This window comes from Linepithema humile, chromosome 3, assembly GCF_040581485.1.
Source record: "Linepithema humile isolate Giens D197 chromosome 3, Lhum_UNIL_v1.0, whole genome shotgun sequence".
NCBI lineage: Eukaryota > Metazoa > Arthropoda > Insecta > Hymenoptera > Formicidae > Linepithema > Linepithema humile.
In genome coordinates, this window is record NC_090130.1 from 23892587 (window position 1) to 23914190 (window position 21604).

Here is a 21604-nt window from a genome sequence, read left to right on the forward strand (position 1 = left end):
ACATTTAATTACAGCAAAATAAAAACATATTTAAATGAAATTAAAAAAATACATTTTTAAGCATACAAATTTTTCGAATGATAAATACATTTTCTTTTGAGCTATTATTGTTGATAAAAAAGAATAAATTAAAACAGCAAAAACATGAATTTTTTATTCTCCTGTATTTTGTAGATTTTATATTTTTCTCAGCATACATAGATTTCTGGAAATAATGTATATATATATATATACATTATAACTCTATAGAGTTGACAAACATTATATTTCAGGCAACAAAGTAATTTTTTGGAACATGTCCAAAGTTAACGGATATTTTACTGCAATATGATATAACAGTTCTTTAATTATGAATATATTACGTCGCTGCGTTCATATTAATTCTCCAACTAGTCTCTGCCATAAATGCACCGGTGATATGACGATGCACATGCACGCGCGCCGTAATTTCACAGGAGGAAATTTCGTAAGTTTGTGATGTTACGTTGCGAAATTCTCTGGTGTGACTAACGTAACTAAAATTCACACGGCCACTTAAGCTCTGTCGTTTGCAAGAACCTAACAAGCTTTAAGACAATTGTCCTCGGTTTATTTCGCTCGCCGTCATCTCAGACATTTCCGCTTTTATTACTTACAAGCAACATGTGCAACTAGACTGTTTGATTAATAGATAAAATTAATGTCTTAGATCCTTAATGCGTTTGTATGCACCACTAACATATAGTTAGAATATATATTATAAGTATTTTAGGATTTTACTTAAATAAAAATAAAATATAATTTAAAATTTTTTAAATTAAAACGTGTAAAAAATTAAAAAATATTAATGTTTCATGTTTTGAAATATATACACACATGTTGTATTAACTACAATCTGTATATATATCTGTATATTGCCAGGATTCTATCAGGATGGACCAGTTGCCGTCGATTAGAATCGCTATTTCCGCGCACTCCAATCATTGTATTCCGAACATAGATAACAATTACACAATGACTCTGCACATGAGATCACGTAATTTATCATCCTCAGCATATAATTGTTTACACTCATTATCGTTTGATATTATACCGTGATTTGCATGTCCATTAGTTTACATTCTACTACATTTGTCACTATTGTATTAGTTCAACCATGTTAATGATCATATTTCCATTACGCACACTGTCCGATTTTGTAAATTGTGCATTGACCGAATATATGATTCCGTTCGCAAACTTGATGGGCGTGCTTAAATGATATAGCGTACAGTCTGACGGGTGTATAATGCCGAAATGCTTTTGCTTCAAAATACTTGAAGACTAATTTGTAATATATTATCATAATTGACCGTGTCATAAAAAGCTGCGCGCAATCTTCGAATCATTAATCACGAAAAACGCCGCGAAAATGAAATTAATTTGATAACACTGCTTTCCTTTAATAAATTATGTTCATAGAAATTCTAAAGATTTAATAACGAACGCTTGAGAAAATGACATTATTGCGACCCTTCAGGACAACTTGTAATTAATCTTACATTGTATCGATTATTCCGAAAAAACCATGTTGCAAAGCCACCTTTCTTGTAATCTTCTATCTCACGTATCTAATTTTCGGTAAAACTGACAATATCGACTAGTTTCCACGGAATGCATTATCAATTAAATACTACTGGTATTCATTTATTAATAAATGATAAATATAAAAAATCTATGTTGTAATGTTATAAATTTCAAGTAGATATTTAATAAATCTATAAAATATATATTTTGTTATACTTCTATCAAATCAAAATCGTATCGATGTAATCATGTTAGTTTATACATTAGTCAAATTTCTTGGTTAAAATATCGAAATGCTACATGTTCTAATTATACACGTAGAATGTTCATTAACTGCAGCTCAAAGCAGACTAATTTGTGTTCAAACAATGTCTTACAGTATTCAGTTAACAAATTCGTATTGTGAGAGCGTCAGTTAGTACGTCAGACACTAACATTGTATTTGCAAAGACAGTCACGTATGTTCGTGTGTAATTACTTCGTTGCACAAATAAGCGGATGTACATATTTACTACCCTGGTGCCACATGTCAAAGAGAAACACGCGCAGAAACAAAACAATATATTTCTTGCAGATTTACAAATCAATTTAGAAGACTAACACTTTTTTATTCATTAGATATATTCATTCATTAGAACAAATGGTACTTTAATAAATGGTACTTATCTACAAATCTAAAATTTGTGAAATATATATTATTGGATTTCAGAATATCATTTATGGCATGTTTGTAAATCATATAATTTTCTATCGTTTTTAATCATCGCGCGTACACACAGTGATATTAATGAATTGAACTGAAGTGAATTCACTATGTTTCACGAGGCATTTTGTCGCGCGTACTCAGAAAAATCTATTAGAAACTGAATACTCGCGAATGTACATCGAACTTGATATTATCGATGCTTTCGCGATTTCGCGAAATGGAAGTTCGAGGAATGTTAGCGCTTACTAACTGTTAGAAAAACGCTCTTCAATTCCACCGGGACGAAAAGTGCTCCAGTAAAATATACATCCGGTTAACGATTTTCGTCACCTAGCTATAAGCGCGAGTCGATGCCGCCGGGAACTGCGCGATACTCGAAAATCAACTTACTACTCCATACTCGGCCACTTTGCCCGAGCTACCTCCAAGCGAGTGCTAAGAGTTCAGAACGTAATGCGCGGCCCCAGAGAGACGGTGAGACGCGCGGCTGTCCCCTAAACTCCTTTAATATCTACGTACTTAGCTACCTACCCGTGCGCCCGCTGCTTTTAAATTCTCCCTGAGACCAGCACGGACTGCTGAAAGTCGACGAACGAGTCGTGAGCAGTATGTTTTATGAAAGTTTCATCTCTCGTAATCTCGGGGTATCTTGCCACTCGCGCCCTTGCTGTCCTTCTTTCTCGCGTATCTCAAGCGCGCCTCGACGCCTCTGCCTCTTCCCACTACCTCGCGCAGATTCATATTCGTTTTTCGCCATGACGCCGACGGAGCTATTCACTCTCACGAATCTACTCTCTCGCGATATTTCGTCTTTGAATTCGTCCTTGATTCCGTTGCTCGTGCAAAAATGGTCTACGCGAAGCGAAGCTGCCTTGTTTACGTTATAAATAGATTTTTATTCCTCTCGCCAAAATTACGGGCGATTTTTAAACAATTTTGCGAACGATATCAGCATACTTGAATATGGAAAAGTAGACATCGAATCGCGCGACGGCATGGAATGTAAATTCGTCCAGTTTCCCAAAATGCAGATGTGAGATAGCGCCGATATCGAATTCTCCGTTTTCGATTCCCCTAAACCCTTTCACGAGATTTTCTGCCTTTGAATTCGATATGCGTCATAACCCCCGCAGGCTGATGTCCACAGATTTTCGCGGTCCCGAATCTGTCGGGAAATCGTCTTCATGCAAGATTGATCACGAACGTCAGAGGTTCAACCTACTGAAAGATGTGGTCGCAATCTAATCTTCGAAAACGCCGCTATCCAATCTACCGAAGAAAGTCGTGGAATCACCTTGTCATTCGCATAACCTGATTTTAATCTAATCACGCATTCAAATCCGCTAAGAACTCGCGATGGACCACGATGTCACGAAGCTGAACAATCTTAGGTCAAGGACGCACGTTCGAAATCGCTCGATCATCTCCAGCCACTTGGCCGAGCAAATTCAAATCAGCGGAAAAAACGGCTCTGACATCTTTCGTATTACTGTTTCGTATATTTACCGATGCGATCATACAAAATTAAGGAAGAAGCATGGATGGTCCGAAGCTGAGCAATAACGCCGGTTTATTACGCAGCTTGTGGATAAGTTTTACCATAAACCGAAGCCAATTCGACGTCGCGGTCGAGACTAACGGCGACATAAATTTCCCGTAACGTGGATCACCCGGGGTCTTAGACAGGTTAAAAGGAGCCCGTATATACGCCGACAGAACGAAACAAATTGCATTTCAGCCGGCACCGCGAAATATTCCAGGTCGAATGTAAATTTCGCCTGTGTTCTGGAGTCGTGTGGTGAGAATTCGCCGCGGAACGAAAACGGGGGAGGGAAAGGGCAACGTAGTGAGACGGAGAAGCATAAGAGGCTGAGTTGGAGGGTGATGTTGAGGCACGACGCCGCTGCCGCCGCGGTATGGGGTGCCCGGAGAGTTATGTGGCGACAAGCCGACAACCCCTTAGCACCCGGTGACAAATACGAGGTGCGCCGTACCTTTTCCGCCGCGAGACTACACTCGGTTAGTCGCGGCGCGAAGAAGAAAAGGGGCCGCCGGCGCTTCCACGTCCTGCCAGCCCCGCCGAGAAGTCACTCACAATCAGTCATCAGATTACGGCTGCAACTGACAGACCCCCTCCCCCCCTCCTTCGTCGCCGATACGCGAATACTTTTTTCCCCACGCTTCCACATTTTATCCGACATCTGCATCTCACTGTGCGCGGCCGCGCACAGGAAACTGACGGACGATTCTTACGGCCATGAAACTTATTAAACTTCAATCTGCCCGTCGCTTTTTCGGATACCGCTGGTGGAGAGGCTCCGCCACACGGCATTATTGTTGTTATTTATTTTCCCGATTTCTCCCGACAAGATATATATTGTACGCCGAGTTGTCAGATTCAGCTGCAAATATTCGTGACTTTGAAACTGAATAAATTTGCGGCGAAGAAATATACCGGATAGAAAACGAAGCGGTGTACATTTCGCGCGCGCACGCGTTTTGTCATGTTGATAAATTTTCGGCGCAACGACCCATAGATTGTACAGTATACTGTATATTCCGGAGGAAACTAAACAGAAAGATCTGGTTCGCGGTAAAGTCATCACTGCCAGAGTGACCGCATGTAATTTCGCGGAAAGAAACAGCAAATGGGGCAACGAAACCGAATCCATGAGCGGCGGAACGAGTTGTCCATTTATTTCCTAGTCGTAAGAAACGGTCTCCTTCCCGTAAACAATTTAATTGTCGCGGAAGATTAATCGCCGCGGGACGGAATTAATGGGAGGAATGCGTTTATTTCGTAGGTACGCGGGCTTGTAATTAATGAGAAAGACGCGCTGAATGTGGCTCGACAAACCGTGGGTGTCCACAGCACTTACGACGACAAGGACGCTGACATCGACGACGTTGCTGCAGATAACAAAGGAAAGTCCATAGTCATCGCGGATGATATTAAGGGCGATTACGTAAAATGCTTAATAATACTACGCTACCCCACGGATGCGTCACGGTCCATTATTTTCCCCGTCTTCGTTCCTGCATGATGCGAAATTTGCACGATGGCGCGACCGCTTGTTTGACGAAATTTACGCGCGCCTTCTTGTATAATTAAACCGTTGTAGAGAGTTATATTCTAACATCGCGAAATACGAAGCGCGACGAATCGCGAAAAAGCTTCAAACAAACTTAATCTTCCGATTTCTTAAATTATAATTTCCTCTTTAATTTAAAATTAAATTTCCGATGTCTAAGAATCTTGCAAAAGCAGCGACCGCAAAATCGATAAATCATTATCGCAGCCATCCGCAATTGCCATTCGCGATGCCGCAAATCCGAGGAAAGCCCATAACGCTGTTTCTCGAAGCGACCGCAGCAAAGGAGGCTCCATCGCGCGAAATCGGGTCGCGGGTATTGCTTCGCATCGATTCCCTCTTCTACCTCGACGGTGTCGCGCTCGTACCCTAATACTCGACCGGAGATGCGTTTACAGTGAAGTACGGTGATTGGCACTCGAGGAAAGGTCAAGTAAATGCGGTTAATATCTCGTGGCAAGCGCGATCGACGTCTCGAGTGTGTTTACGTGAGTAATCTTAATCAATGGTAGAAAAAAAGCATCTCCACGGCGAATTGGGGTTGCTGCGGTCGGATGCGAGGGGAAGATGCGAGGGACAAGTAGCGATAGGACAAACTACGTAGATGCGAGGCAGAAAACACCACTCGAAGTATTGGCCGTGTTCACTACGCTCTCCCGGTAACCTATGTCACCAAGTGCTTGTAAACCCACCTCTCTACTCCTGTATCGTCACTATCGAAGCTGCCGCAAACCATCGTTCGGACCCTATGACGCGCACAGATACACGCACGACGCGCGCCAGCCTGACCTCCGATATCGACCGGTGGTTGCATCGCCGTACAGAGACACGCCGATAACTTTTTCCCATCGCTATGTATCATCTCACGAGTGGCCGTGGATTAACGCTCACGGGACAGAAAAGAATGAAAACGAATGCGCGGGCCGTAATGACGAAAATAGTTTCGCGGCTGCCTCGTCGAGCTCGTCGACGCGGCACAAATTTCGGTCACGCTTCCGCGCGCTTTGCCGCGTATGTTGTTGAGTAATCAGAGTAAACGGGACATCGCTGAATTTCGGTGCTCGCAACGCCGATTGGAGATTGCCCTTTCTCTCTCTCTCTCTCTCTGTCTCTCTATATACATGCGTCACGCGGCTTTTACTATCAGTTTGTTTTGAATGAAGCGAGTGCAATTATGTAGCCCAACCATCGTGGTTTTTCGTAACTCTCGATGCGATTCCCGTTAATCTCTGTGGTATTTTGGTTACATGTTAAATCGTACTTTACGTTTATCGACATTTCCTTTTGTGAACACAGCGAAATCAATGATAAACATAATAGTCCATTTATTTACTTTATAAATTTATCAGGCATGAAAGAATTTTTTTTACTAAAAAAAGAAAAATAAAATTTTATTCTACGTGCTGTATTATTATATTCAATAAACATTTCTAATAGTTATAATATACTCACATTATTTCTCTATGCTATATGCTAAACCTTACTGAATTTTTTTTATTCATTAATCACTATCAAAATACAAAACAAAAATATAGGAGTGTTAAAAATTACAATCATCCAGTTAACAGTGAATTGTGATACCAATATTTTCTAAAGTTATCGAGGGAATGCAGATATTTACCTAACAATAAAATGTGAATAAAAGAGAATTTCTCTATTAATAAACATTTTTGCGATTTATATGATACATATTTTCGTGAGCAATTGACTTTATAACAAAAGTATATTTTAGTCAGTAGTGCATTTTAATCAGAAATTATGTTATCGTTTATATCTTCCCAATCTTCAATATTGTGTTTCATCTCAGTTAATTAGATCATTTGATACCAAAGTTCACGCGTGAGTATCTAGGAATAAGGGGTACAATGAGCATAATGGTATAATCTCTAATTTACATGAATTATACGATAGTATTGTACGCAGCTATTGTAAATTTTGGGATTTTCTACGATTGTTGTGTATGCAAACGTATGAATAACATCTCATTATAATATCAGTATTATATATAAAATAAAATGTAGCATTAAAGGCTATTTTATGAGGAAATTATATGCGATCACACAAGCTAAGTGAGAATGCCAATCAACAGGAAAGTCAATTTATTAACCTATAGCGACAAGATACCAAACCTAATACACTTTTTCGTATTAAGGGGGATTGCATCCAATTATATCAATATAGATAAAAATAATTATGATCTCTCATCGGATCATTCGCCTATTATTTTAACAATAAGCGAAACAATCATCATTAAAGAGCAAAAGCTATCACTGATTAATAAAAAGACGGATTGGCAAAGATTTAGAAGGGAACTTGATAATAGAATCCAGTTAAACACACCATTAAAGACAGCCGAGTAACTTGATACTAAAGTGGAGCAATTCGTCGTTGACTTGCAACAAGCAGCATGGAACAACTTCCAGGTTAAATAAGATAGCAATTAGAGTGAACCAAAAAAATAAAAAATATGATAACTGCGAAAAAAAGAGCTTGTAAAAGATGGCAGCAAACAAGAGTGCAAGAGGATAAAAAGCATCTTAATACATTAAGTCAGCGCTCGGAATTAGTTGCACATTTCGGGCCGATTCCCGAGACGACGCCTCCTGTTCCCCCCCCCCACTACCGCTCGGCCGCTAGCGGCCGAGTCGCCGATAGCTCTGGCGCAGGAGCGTTTTATATAAGAAATAGGCTGGGTTGTTGAGGCACCTCTCAGAAAATAGTAATATTTTCTTTGCTACATAAATAATGTTTATTTTCATTAATAATTAAATATATATATATTATGTATTAATAAAAATAAACATTATTTATGTAGTGAAGAAAATGTTACGATTTCCCGAAAGATGCCTAAACAATCCAGCCTATTTCTAATATAAAACGCTCCTGAGCCAGAGCTATCGGCGGCTCGGCCGCCAGCGGCCGAGCGGTAGTGGGGAAACAGAAGGCGTTGTCTCGGAAATCGGCCCGAAATGTGCAACTAATTCCGAGCGCTGCATTAAGTCAATAACTTAAAAGAGAAATTCAAGCAATTGAAAATGAAACATTCAATTACTGCCTAAGGAAATTGTCTGATGATAAAGATTCGGAGTATTCCTTATGGAAAGCTACAAAAGGCCTGACGAGACCTAAAATTTAAAATCCATCCATTAGAAAGAGAAAACGGTACTTGGACTAAAGACAACCAGTAGAAGGCAAAGTTATAATATTTGCGGAGCACTTGGTTGATACTTTTCAGTCATATCTCAGACAAAATAATGGAAGATTAGGTTAATTAACAGAACACGCGATATCAGATTATCCGAAAGCTGCCAGAAACAGGCTTGAAAGAGAAGTTACAGAAACTCGCAAGTAGGTATTTGTCGAAGAACTTCCCACCTTTATTCCATCTGTAAAGGGAAATCTTTTCAACTTCAACCCTAGTTGCGAATTATGATCTGAGATAGAAGACTCAAGCCTTCTTGCAAAAGAGGTTGGGAAATCTGATAAGAAATGAAATAACCGAGACTGTTTGGATTTTCAAGGATGTTTTAAGTGGAACATAACAGTAACTTTAAATACAATAACATATGTACAATTATATCCATTCTTTTTTGATGAAATTTTATGCTTTATTAAAAGTCAATATTATTATAGGTATTTTAATTCTCTTGAAAATTGTCTGCAATATTTTATTTTTAAGAGCTTTTACGATAAATACAATAATTTGCTTTAGTGTTTACTGTGGAAATATTACAAAATTTAATGAAAAAATGTTTCAGTAATAAATAAAATAAATCAGTAATTATAAAATTAATTATAACATGTGTATAATGATTTCAAGTTATTATGCATAAATTATAACTAATTACTTTTGTAATAAATTTAAAGATTAGAGTTATATATTTCATTATTTTAGAATTTGATAATTTAAGATGTTGAGAATAAGAATGATAGACGTATTTTATAAATAAAGTATCATCTAATCAGTTGTATTTTGATTTAAATATCGCATGATACGTTATCGAGACCGAATTTATTTTCAGTTTCGCAATCGATTGAAAAGAAGACAGAATTTCTTCGCGGTATTTTAGGTCAACAACCAACCGGCAATGGTTCTTGCCTTGTTTTACGAGAAATATCGTGGTTAGGTCGGTCAGATGGGTACTTTCCAGACCACGAAATTCCAAACTAAATCCATTTCCAGTTTGTGCAGTGCTCTTTCCCGTCGTCGGCACTCGGACGTCCCCGGACGGTTACCAACTTCATAACAGCATCCCCAAATAATTAGAGCCCATTAAAACAATCGCGTAACACTTCAACCGAGTTAATTGGCCCCAAAATAATATTAGGCGACTGCACGTTAGCAACAGTTTTCCCGCGCTCAAAGTTTGCACGTATACGCGCGGTTTCTGTTACGCTATGCTCTAACATTCCAAATCATAATTTAGAGCTAATTATTTGTTAACATTATGAGCACAATTTTAATTATATTTTTGTAATTGCAGCACAATGTACTAAAATCGTTGTCTTATTAGTGACAAGAAATAATATCATATTTGCATAACATATTTTTTGTATTCCAATTAAATTTATTGTTGCTACGTATGTAGTTCTCCATAAAATAATTTTTGATAATATATACGTAAGATAGAATCGAATATTCACTTGAGAAGCATATATAGTGAGAGCGATTTGCAACATACTGAATATCGGTTGAAAGGCTGGCCAAACCAAACTTTGTCGGGAGTTGCACAGACGGCCGTTAATCATGGTTCTTAATTGCTTTGTGGGTACTTACATTGAGCCGAACGAACAATTTAGGATCTGCACCATTGATTTATCAAATAAATCGTCGCATCGATCTGTTATCGAGGTTACGACACGAATCCTTCTTTCTCGCCATTTAAAGCGATTTAAGCCTCATTAATAATCCAAACTTTCCACAATGAATTGAAATTCACCGAATAAGTAAGAGTGAGCATACATACATAAAAGCCGAATGAACCGAATCGGCTGATAAGATATTTATTCATCATAATTCTCATAGATAAGTCTTGCAAGTTTCTATCGAAGTATGTTACGCCAACGCTTTTCATTAAATATGTGCAACGAAATGTTCCTCTCAAGCAAATTAATTTTTTTTATCTTTTTATCGCCTTAATTAAATATGCCCTAATTAAATTAAATAAGAGACAACGTGTTCTCGCAACATGTTTTGAGGAATTCCATTTAATACCGCTGGCTCTTTCACTTGCAAAATCTTTACGTAAAATCTTCGCGCCCCAAGATTGCAACGAGATATATAGTTCGGTATCTAGAAGTGTATAACCGATCTTAACTGTAGCGTCCAGTACAGTGAATAGAGTCGAGACGAATCTAGAAGGGGAAAAAGAAGAAGAAGGTTGGAAGCTATCGCGTCATCTTTCTGATGTGGCGTAGGTAAACTCGCAAACTTTGGTCGGAGTTTTCAGGTCAACCAAATTTCCGCATAGCACTCCACACAGTTATGCGTCCTCGTGAAAAACCCCATTAATCGCGACCGTCGCAAAGGAAAATCAGAACAGAGCGCATACTGCATACGAGCATGTTATTCGCTGGTTGAGGCAAAAGACCGAAAGCAAAGGGTGACGTTGCACCCAGGGAGAGATGGCCGAGAGATTCATGCGATTCGCTGCTGTTGATGAAAACGGAGCACTCGGCCAGACAGGACGACCTCCAGGAAAGAAGAATATCAGTGAATCTATTTGCCATACTCCCATGCGGCTTGGAAGTACGTTATTAAAATGCTAGCCTCATTTTCTTTCAGCCAACTCCATGTACGCGCCACCATTGCTGTCCACACTTTCGCGCTTCTCATCCACGTCGTCTTCTGCGCATCCCCTCGCTGCAGTGCCTTCTGTCCGTTCAACCAGCTTTCCTGTTATCGTGCAGCAGAAATGGAAAATGAAATAGAGCAAACGGCGCAAAGAGAGATGGCAAATACGACAAGCTCTTCACCAGGCAGATGAGCAGAGCTCCGTTCCAGCAAACCGAATGACGGATAAACGTCGCGACGTTGAATCGCACTGGAGCTGACTGGGATTAGTCATTCCATGAATAAGCAGGCAAGACTGTACGGCAAATATCCGCGAAAGAATAAGCCACTCATCCAGACGAGGTCCGATGAATGTGGAAAGTTCGAGCAAGATATACGGTTGTAAAAAATAAAACGAGAAGTAGCCTACGCGATACAAATGATGAACGATAGTTTCGTCGTTGAATAAAATGAATGTTAATACATATAAACAGTCATTTATGTTCTACTCACTTTTATCTGAACCATGTTTATTCAGTACAGCTATATTAAGATTGCTGTAATGGTTTTTTTTTCATTAAAAAATAATCATAATTTTTTACGTTTGATTCATAAACTTTTTAAACGATTAACGTATAATATCGAGTAAAAATTTAATTTGTTTATAATTATACAAAAATTTATTCTTTTATTTATAATAATTCGAATATTATTTCTATTATGTTTTCGTCTGTATATGCAGCAGCTACTATATATTTTCTTACAAAGCAAAAAAGGACTGTACCGTGATGATATCCACCGCGACATCGGACGAAACGTATATTTTCCTAAAAAAGTGACCGAGAAGAGTCGCGCGCAGCGTGCTGGTTCCGTTATCGCGAATAACCATTGCCCAGTCTGAGTAGTCGACAGAGAGCTTATAAAAACCGAATATATAAGAGTGGAACGAAGGGAAGAAGCTTGTGAAGGGATCCGTTATAGGAGCACTTCCGGCGTGTTGACACTGCAGTCGGTTGACCCGGTTGGCTCAAAGGGAAACAAGCGGCCCTGATCGTCGCTTCTGATAGCGGCAATAGAGTCTAGATTACCTCAGGGGTGCTCACATTTATCCATCATTTAGCGAAGAATATCGAGCTCGTGGATGAAACAAATCTCGCTCTGAACGGTATGTCAAACTATTTTGCACTAAGTGGTCGTGGATAGACTTCAAAATAACGATGTTAATTCCTTTCCCCCTTCCTCCTCGCCCTCTCGCGAGCCTAAACACACTGCAAGCTCTCTTGACCTGTACCGCATATGCAGGAAAATACAATAGTTTGAAACTGTTCTATGATTACGTTATTACATAAATTTGAGTTAATATTCGGCATGTCAACATTTTGATTCGTTATTTATTATACATACATCTAGATTGACGATTTTGCTACTTTCTAACACAAAGCACTCCATGCCAAAGTTTAGAAATTGTTTACTTTACTAAATTTCTAGATTTAATTAATATATTGCTGTGTTAAATATTACGGAAATATTTTATACAAAATATTATAAAAACAAACGATAACATAAAATAATTTTTTTCAAAGAGTATTTTACTGCATGTAGAAAAAAAAACGTCAAAAAGTGCGAATCAAGACAAATTAAACAAAGCTGGGTTCCATCCACATTAATATTGATTATGCAAATTACACTAGATATTGTTCTAATTCAATTAATAATATACATATATGTACTAAAGTTCAAAAGTACAAAAAATTAACTTCTGTAATTATAAAACTTTGTAACAAAATAAAATCAGGATACTGTGAGAGTTACTTGATTACTGTAGCACAGGCTGAAATTTTAAATTAAAGTATTCAAATTGAAGTAATTGCTGCAAACGGAAAACGCGCACAGTCGACAATGGAAAACTATGTGAGGACAAAGAGCTTCTATTTGAGAAAAGATGAAAGAGATTTTTATTTGAAGAACCAGTTTTAAGGTTGATGTAAAAGAGTAATTTATGAATTATATTAAATGAGTAATGTTGCGCAAAGTTACGCAGATAAAAATAAACTCTATCAAAAAATATTTAACGAGCGTGCAGATAGAAGAAGAATTTAAACGATTCTATTTTATCAAACTCGAATTAATTACGCGCTAAACAAAAGTAGTTCGGCACGCGAACTCCCCTCGCAAACTTGTAATAAATATGCGATATGTTCTCATGTCGGTGATAAATCGCTAACGCTTTTCAAATCTACGCGTGAGCATTCCTCGCAGAAAACTATATGAATCAACGATAAAGTTGCATTCTGCTACGGGCCGGATAAACTATACGGAAAAATAACTGCGAATAAAAGGAAAAGAAAAAAAAAAAGGAAAAAATATATCGTGAATATAATCGATCTTACTGTCGAAGAGAAAAAGGACGGATCGATTGCAAAGTCATCATTTTGTTACGAATTCAAGGCTGTGAGAAATGATTTTACTAACAAGTAAAGATAAAAGCGTTTCTCACGGTAGGCATTAAAGCGGCGAATTTTCTAATTATGAAACACATTTGGATGCTACATACGAAACGCGTAAATGAACAAACTGCGAAGAATATTGCATCCATCAAAATGGGATGATCAATGGGCGTTGGGCAGCGGTGTGCACTTCAATTACATCTTTATCGGCCGGTACCATACCCACATGATACATCATCCACGGTGCCTTATATCTTGTTGGAACTTTCGAGGTCAGGTAAAGATTTAGGTTCGGTCGACTGATCGGATAATCCGAACTAACGTTTCACGTTCGATGGGTGAACGTTGACCTTTAAATCAGGAACGAAAAAACACTCGACGTGCATGCGATAACTTAGTCACATCTCAAGTATTTAATTTAAGCGACTGATCGATACATGCAGAATTTTTAACGATACAAGTATTATAGATTCTTTTTAATTTTATAAACCGACAAAAAGTTAATGGCCCATTATCTTGCATATTGATTTTTATGTTGTGATTGATATTTTTGCGTTTTACCATTGAATTTGATTATACTAGGTGCGCAACTAAGTTTCCGGGTTTCACACATGAATGGCGCTAACGATACATGTAGTCGATATACATGTCTAAAGTTGTGTTTTTTTATTAACTTGGACATCTGTCAACAATAACCAGTCATAATACCAACACATATTGCAACGCAAAAATATTTTTTCTAACAATAAAGATGTCGAGTTTTGTGCCAAATAAACAGCATTTGCGGGAAGCTTTGCTTTTCTGCTTCAACTTGAAAGAAAATGCAGCTGAAGCACGCCGTTTGCTTGAGAAAGCCTACGGCGAACATGCACAATCGAAAACTACTTGTGAAGATTGGTTTAAACGCTTTAGAAATGGCGATTTCGACACTGAGGACAAGGAGCGCTCCGGAAGACCAAAAACATTTGAGGACGCCGATCTGCAAGCGTTATTGGATGAAAATGATACGCAAACACAAGACAACAACAACTGATAAATTTGAACCATGCATTGCTCGAAAAACGGCCAGAATGGGACACGAGACACGAACGAGTGATATTGCAGCACGACAACGTTCCGTGCCATCGCACTTCCATCGTCCAGGACACCATCAAAACGCTGAAATGGGATCTGCTACCGCACCCGCTGTATTCACCAGACCTGGCCCCTTCCAATTATCACTTGTTCCGGTCGATGGCACATGGCTTAGCTGGGCTACACTTGGCCAATTTCGAAGAAGTGCAAAACTGATTGGATAAATGGTTTCGATGCAAAGACGCGTCGTTTTATCGTCGCGGTATTCATGTATTGCCAGAGAGATGGCAAAAATGTGTAGCTAGCGAGGGACGATACTTTGAATAAACCGTTTTTTGTATTTCTCTTGAAATTTTCCATTTTGCATTGATAAAAAAAAACCCGGAAACTTAATTGCGCACCTAGTATTAGATTTAATATAGGGCTTGTTCGTTTTAGCTACACTGGGGCTGCTCTGGGTCTGCTCTACACAGGATAATACAGGACAGATAAATAGTTTGTCTCGTATTATCTTGTTTAGAGCAGACCCAGAGCTGCCCCAGTGCAGCTAAAACGAACAAGCCCATTGTGTGAGTAAACATATAAATAAATCTATATTTAAAAACAAAAGTATTTTATGGAGTCACTGTATAGTAAAAATTTTGTAAAGTTTTTCGAAAAATATTTATGATATAAATAAACCAAAAGATAATTTTGTCATTTCGGATTCGTTTAGATACATGCATTCGCGATTTACGCTCGATTCCGGCCGTAGCATCGATTAACGGTAAGTCAGAGGTGCTTCTGCATCACATGTCTCGCGTGCCTTCCTGCGACCGAATCCCGACTGTTCGGTAAACTGTTCCGACGACTATTTCATCGAGAGAAAGGATTTAGTGGGTATAAACGCGCGCGCGCACGTGCGCACACACCGGTGCTTTCGACCGAGCGATTGTTGCAGGCCGCATCCGGTTGGATGCTCGATCGGAGGCTCTTGCCATTCGCCGCGCAACATTTCCGGCGAGACAATGCGAAGATCAGGACGGCTATTAGGCGGAGGATAGCTGCGGCATTCAACGGCGAAGTGCCGATGCAGAACTGGCCCCTTATCAGCACGTAGAGTCCTCAGACTTCAGAATCCGTCGCGACCAACGTCGAGTAATCCTCTACCGCGTCGCACCGCGTTTCGTATGTTGCCTGATATCGGGCTTTTCTGTTACGAAAACAAACGACACAATGGAGTTGGCGTGCCTCCCCACGTTACGGAGGCAGCCTGGCTTGCTCAACGGACGGAGACGAAGGGCCGAATTCCGAGGATCGAGGCTTTCGGAACAATAGCGAGTTGTCCGCGTTCACTACCCCCTTCCTCCTTCGCTCTCACACAGCACTCCCGCGGATTACATAGAAAATGCCTGTTCCGGGTATACACGCCTGATAAATAGTTCCTTCCTCGCCTAATTCTATGGACGTAGACGTCTCTCATTGCGACCACTATTCCTTGTCCCCTCGTCGGTTGTCAAACGAAACACCGAGGCTCGTTCGCTCCACGTTCCACGTGACTCGCACGTAGCGGCTTGAAAAAGTGCGCCCGCCACTCGAGTGGGCCGCAAGCTTGCGAAATGGCGGAATTGCACGACGACTAATAAATTGCGGTTTTACGGCCGCAGAACGAACGCGGCTGAAAGAGGCTTACCGACGGAAATGGCGCCGGTGTTTCTTACCACCGTAATGCAATACGGTTTAATGCATACGGCGGAGGGAATTAGGGCGATTTCTCTCGACCTGCGTAGTGATAAAATTTAAATTTATTGCAGCCGCGACGCACTTCCCGGCGCTAAGCTTCGTATAAATTGCGCATATGGTTTATCGTTCAGTAAATTTATATCGAAATTGGAAGTGATATAAAAGAATAACTCGCGCATAAGCTGAACTTACCTGTCTCGCGATCGGAACCTTCGTGAAAAAGGCAATAATACGGAATAGTTTTATCTGTCGTAATTTTTTCTGAAATATCATCTACAGAATCGCGAGATCGAGAACATTACTGTAAAACGAATTTTAATCCCATTAGCCGAGAAATGTCGTATTAAATACTGAAACTGTCTTTAAAATATCGACATAAATTTGAGAATTCAATATACAATTCTGCTTAGAGTAATGTTCGCAAATTTGTAAACGGAAACGTGAGCACTGATGCCGTATTTTTTTTAAACTTCCTGCCCGGGGCATCGATTGCCGAAAGTCGCGAAAGAAATCGCCGTGCATTTCAGATGGAGTCTATCGTAGGAAGATCGAGCTCCGTCGGAGCTTTAGACCGACATAAATTTTCGAAAGGTCACGCGGTACAGTGGCCAATATCCTGAGAATCGAGTCGCGCGGGCGAGCGGCGAGTTTGCGAAATACCGTTTGCCGGCTGATTAATGGGGCAGACTTATGTACCGCAGGCCTCCATCCACTTCAGCATCGAGTGCCATTCGCTCGAACATTCATCCACTCCAGTATCTTCCTAATGCGCCTCGGCGGAAGAATATAAGTTAAAAGGAGATAGACTTATCATCAATAGTCAACGAAGATAAAACTCATGTTCGTGAACCTAGCATATCATTTTCCAGCAGATCAAAAATAAAAGAGAGTTCTTGTCGCATGCAGTCGAGTTCTATAGTTCCTTATAGTTTTTAGTAATAGTTCTGGTGATTTTATCCAAAAAAACACCAATCGAAAAAATGATCTGCTAACTTCCCGTAGCAGATCATTTTCTAGCAGATCAAAAATAAAAGAGAGTTCTTGTCGCATGCAGTCGAGTTCTATAGTTCCTGATAGTTTTTAATGATAGTTCTGGTGATTTTATAAAAAAAAACACCGATCGAAAAAAATGATCTGCTACGGAAAGTTAGCAGATAAAAAATAGAGGACACTGAACATATATGTGATATGCTGGCCGTATATTGATAGTTCTGTTGATAATTAAAGAGTTTTCGTGTAGTTCTGAGCCAGTACATTGCTTTTCCAAAGAGTTCTGACGGCTAAAATAATTAGAAAATTTTTTAACAATTATTTTACCCGAAAAACACGCATTTTTGTACATATATGTGATATGCTGGCCGCATATTGATAGTTCTGCTAAAAATTAGACAGTTCTCTTCTAGTCTGGGCGAGTACATTGCTTTTCCAAAAAGTTCTGACGACTAAAATAATTAGAAAATTTTTTAAACAATTAATTTACCCGAAAAACGCGCATTTTTGTGTATATGTGTGATATGCTGGCCGTATATTAATAGTTCTGTTAATAATTAAAGAGTTTTCGTGTAGTTCTAAGAACTAGAAGAGAACTGTCTAATTTTTAGCAGAACTATCAATATGCGGCCAGCATATCACACATATGCTCAAAAATGCGCGTTTTTCGGGTAAATTAATTGTTTAAAAAATTTTCTAATTATTTTAGTCGTCAGAACTTTTTGGAAAAGCAATGTACTTGCCCAGAACTACACGAAAACTCTTTAATTATTAACAGAACTATCAATATACGGCCAGCATATCACACATATGCTCAAAAATGCGCGTTTTTCGGGTAAATTAATTGTTTAAAAAATTTTCTAATTATTTTAGTCGTCAGAACTCTTTGGAAAAGCAATGTACTCGCCCAGAACTAGAAGAGAACTGTCTAATTTTTAGCAGAACTATCAATATGCGGCCAGCATATCACATATATGTACAAAAATGCGTGTTTTTCGGGTAAAATAATTGTTAAAAAATTTTCTAATTATTTTAGTCGTCAGAACTCTTTGCAAAAGCAATGTACTGGCTCAGAACTACACGAAAACTCTTTAATTATCAACAGAACTATCAATATACGGCCAGCATATCACATATATGTTCAGTGTCCTCTATTTTTTATCTGCTAACTTTCCGTAGCAGATCATTTTTTTCGATCGGTGTTTTTTTTTTATAAAATCACCAGAACTATCATTAAAAACTATCAGGAACTATAGAACTCGACTGCATGCGACAAGAACTCTCTTTTATTTATGATCTGCTAGAAAATAATCTGCTACGGGAAGTTAGCAGATCATTTTTTCGATTGGTGTTTTTTTGGATAAAATCACCAGAACTATTACTAAAAACTATAAGGAACTATAGAACTCGACTGCATGCGACAAGAACTCTCTTTTATTTTTGATCTGCTGGAAAATGATATGCTAGGTTCACGAACATATAAAACTCAAATTACCTTGGTGACATCTGCAGAAGTGTCTAATGAAATAGCTAAAAAAATCAGTGCAAAAAAGGTATCTGACGTTGACCTTACAACAGATACTAAAAAAACTTCCGAGAAAAGGGATTGTCAAATTAACCTATCTAATTAACGCAGCGTTTCGACCACGATATGTTCCCATGAAATGGAAGGTTGCAGAAGTGATAATGATATCAAAACCTGACAAACCACCTAATGAGAAAACATCCTACCGCCCAATTTCGTTGCTGCCAACAATGTCAAAGTTACGTGAAAAGCTATTTATGAAGAAAATTGATTCCAGATCATCAATTCGGATTCAGGAACAAACATTCGACAATTAACCAAATAAATAGGATCATAGCATGAATTGAAAGAACGTTAGAAGAAAAAAAATCGTTTGAGTGTGAAATAATAGAACAAAGCGGAACTAACACAGGAACGAAATGTTAAGTTAAAATTTTTGAATACTCCGCTGGGAGTACATCCACCACAAAGCGTAGCATATATGTAATTAGAGATAAATTATTAGATAGACTCTGTCCAATTACAATTATAGGTACAACCTATTAGATTTAATAAAAAAGTTAAAAGTTAAAAAAGGTTAAAAAAAATCCAAAAATTAAAGATTATCTAATAGAGCTATTGGAAACAAATGCCAATGCATTTGCTTGCAAATAAATCATGGTACAAGTTTAATGGTCAGTTAAGAAAATACGTCATATTATATTGTTCGAAAGCTGTAAGAAACAGGCTTGAAAGAGAAGTCACAGAAACTCACGGGAGTAGGTGTTTGTTGAAGAAGGTGTTTGTTGTTCTCATCTTTATTCCATCTTTAAAGGGAAACCTTTTCAACTTCAAGCTGAGTTCGCGAATTATGATCTGAGACAGGGGACTGGAGCTTTCATAGAAAGAGATCGAGAAATCTGATAAGAAATAAAATTATAAATGAGAATATTTATAGCGAATTCGGCAACCCGCATTACATTGCATTAATACACAAAGCTACTATACATAAGGTATTTATGAATATTTATAAATGCAATAGAGCATAATATAAACACTTGACAATAAAACAATTAATGTATCTTTTGTTAAAAATTGTAGGGAATTGTGTGATTTTTCCAAATAAATGAATAATAATCTTTGTGTCAGACATAATTTAATTATCTCGCAATTACTCGTAATTAATATCCTTTGTAAAAGCATTAGGAACTTATTGTTAAGATTTATTGCATATTTTAAGCGATCCATATCTTCGCGCGGTAAAAAAAAAATATCAAAAATACGGAATCGCGATTGAATGATCCCACCGTGTAATTTTACTGTGTGATTTTCATTGATAATTATCCAGAGACACAATCACGGATACTTGCATGTGCAATTACTCGTAGCGGCTGCGTTTTCGCAGATTTTATCGTTTGCACAGCGGATAGGTACAGTGAACCCGCATTATTAGCTCGACAAATAATCCCCGCGGATTTCGCAGTGACAAATTATCTAGGACGCGAAGCAGTTTATTCGAATAGATACACCGTGTCCACTGATATTTGCATACCCGTTACCCCAATTTCTACATAACGATTGCAAATTCGAATGGACAATCGAGATCTTTCCGCGTAGCCACAGAAGCGCGACGATTAATATTTCTATATTAATGCATGCTCTAGTTGGTGATTTGGTGGCCCGTGATTTCATGGCAAACGCACCGCAGGCGTAATTTCGAGTACAGATAACTGTAAATGCATTCGTTTCTGATTCATACAATTTATGTAAATGAGAATGGTAAATCAATAATACTATACACTTGCAATATGCGCAATATATTAATTGATCTAATTCAAATGTTTCAAATACATATTAAAATTGAATTGTAATTGTTACTTGACAATACAATAAAATTTCTCAAAGTTGATAGAAGTTATGACAATATTTTAAAATACACTTTTAAATAAAAGAAAAAAAACTTCAAATAAACTAGTTTAAAAAATTCGCATTGTTGAATATTTAATCAACATAGTGAAATTCTAATTAGTACAGTAAATAATTTTATCATTAATGAAATCTAATAATTAAAGCGTGTAATGTTAACATTTCTGTAAATTTGCGCAAATGATATCTCCTCGTGTCTGTTTCATTATATCTACGAATAATTTTCTTTGAAATCACTAAAGTCACAGTTTCATCGTCAACTAGATTCATTAGGTAAGAGCAGGACATTAATTAATTCAAGTATCACTACAAACCTTCTTATCTCAAGAATATTATCACCACAACGAATAGTTTTGCTAGCAAATGCATTGGCATTTGATTCCAACAGCTCATTATAAATTATAACGGCATTATATGAAAATCTATCAAATAATATATTGTATTAATTTTCAAAATTGATATTTATTTTGTAATAAATGATAGAATAATTTTTGGAGAAATCAGATAGATAATTAGAAAAAGTATTCGCACAATAAATATGTATAAATCGTGGTAGTTTAATGGTTAGTTAAGAAAATACGCCATATTATACTGTCACTCAACTCTAGAATTCTTTGGGAATGTATTTAGAATTTTAATAAAAAATTAATTTTTTTCGAAAATGAGGTGCCACCTTCATAAAGGTTATACTGTCCGAAAGTTATAAGAAACAGGCTCGAAAGAGAAATCACAGAGACTCACGGGAGTAAGTGTTTGTCGAAGAACTTTTCATCTTTATTCCATCTGTAAAGGGAAACCTTTTCAACTTCAAACCGAGTTCGCGAA

General features: G+C 38.0%; 1 long non-coding RNA gene across 2 annotated transcripts in view; it reads right to left on the bottom strand.

Moving 5' to 3' along the window:
- Positions 1-21604, bottom strand: part of LOC105668807 (uncharacterized) — a 328884-nt gene that overhangs the window by 304878 nt on the left and 2402 nt on the right. The window lies entirely within an intron of this gene.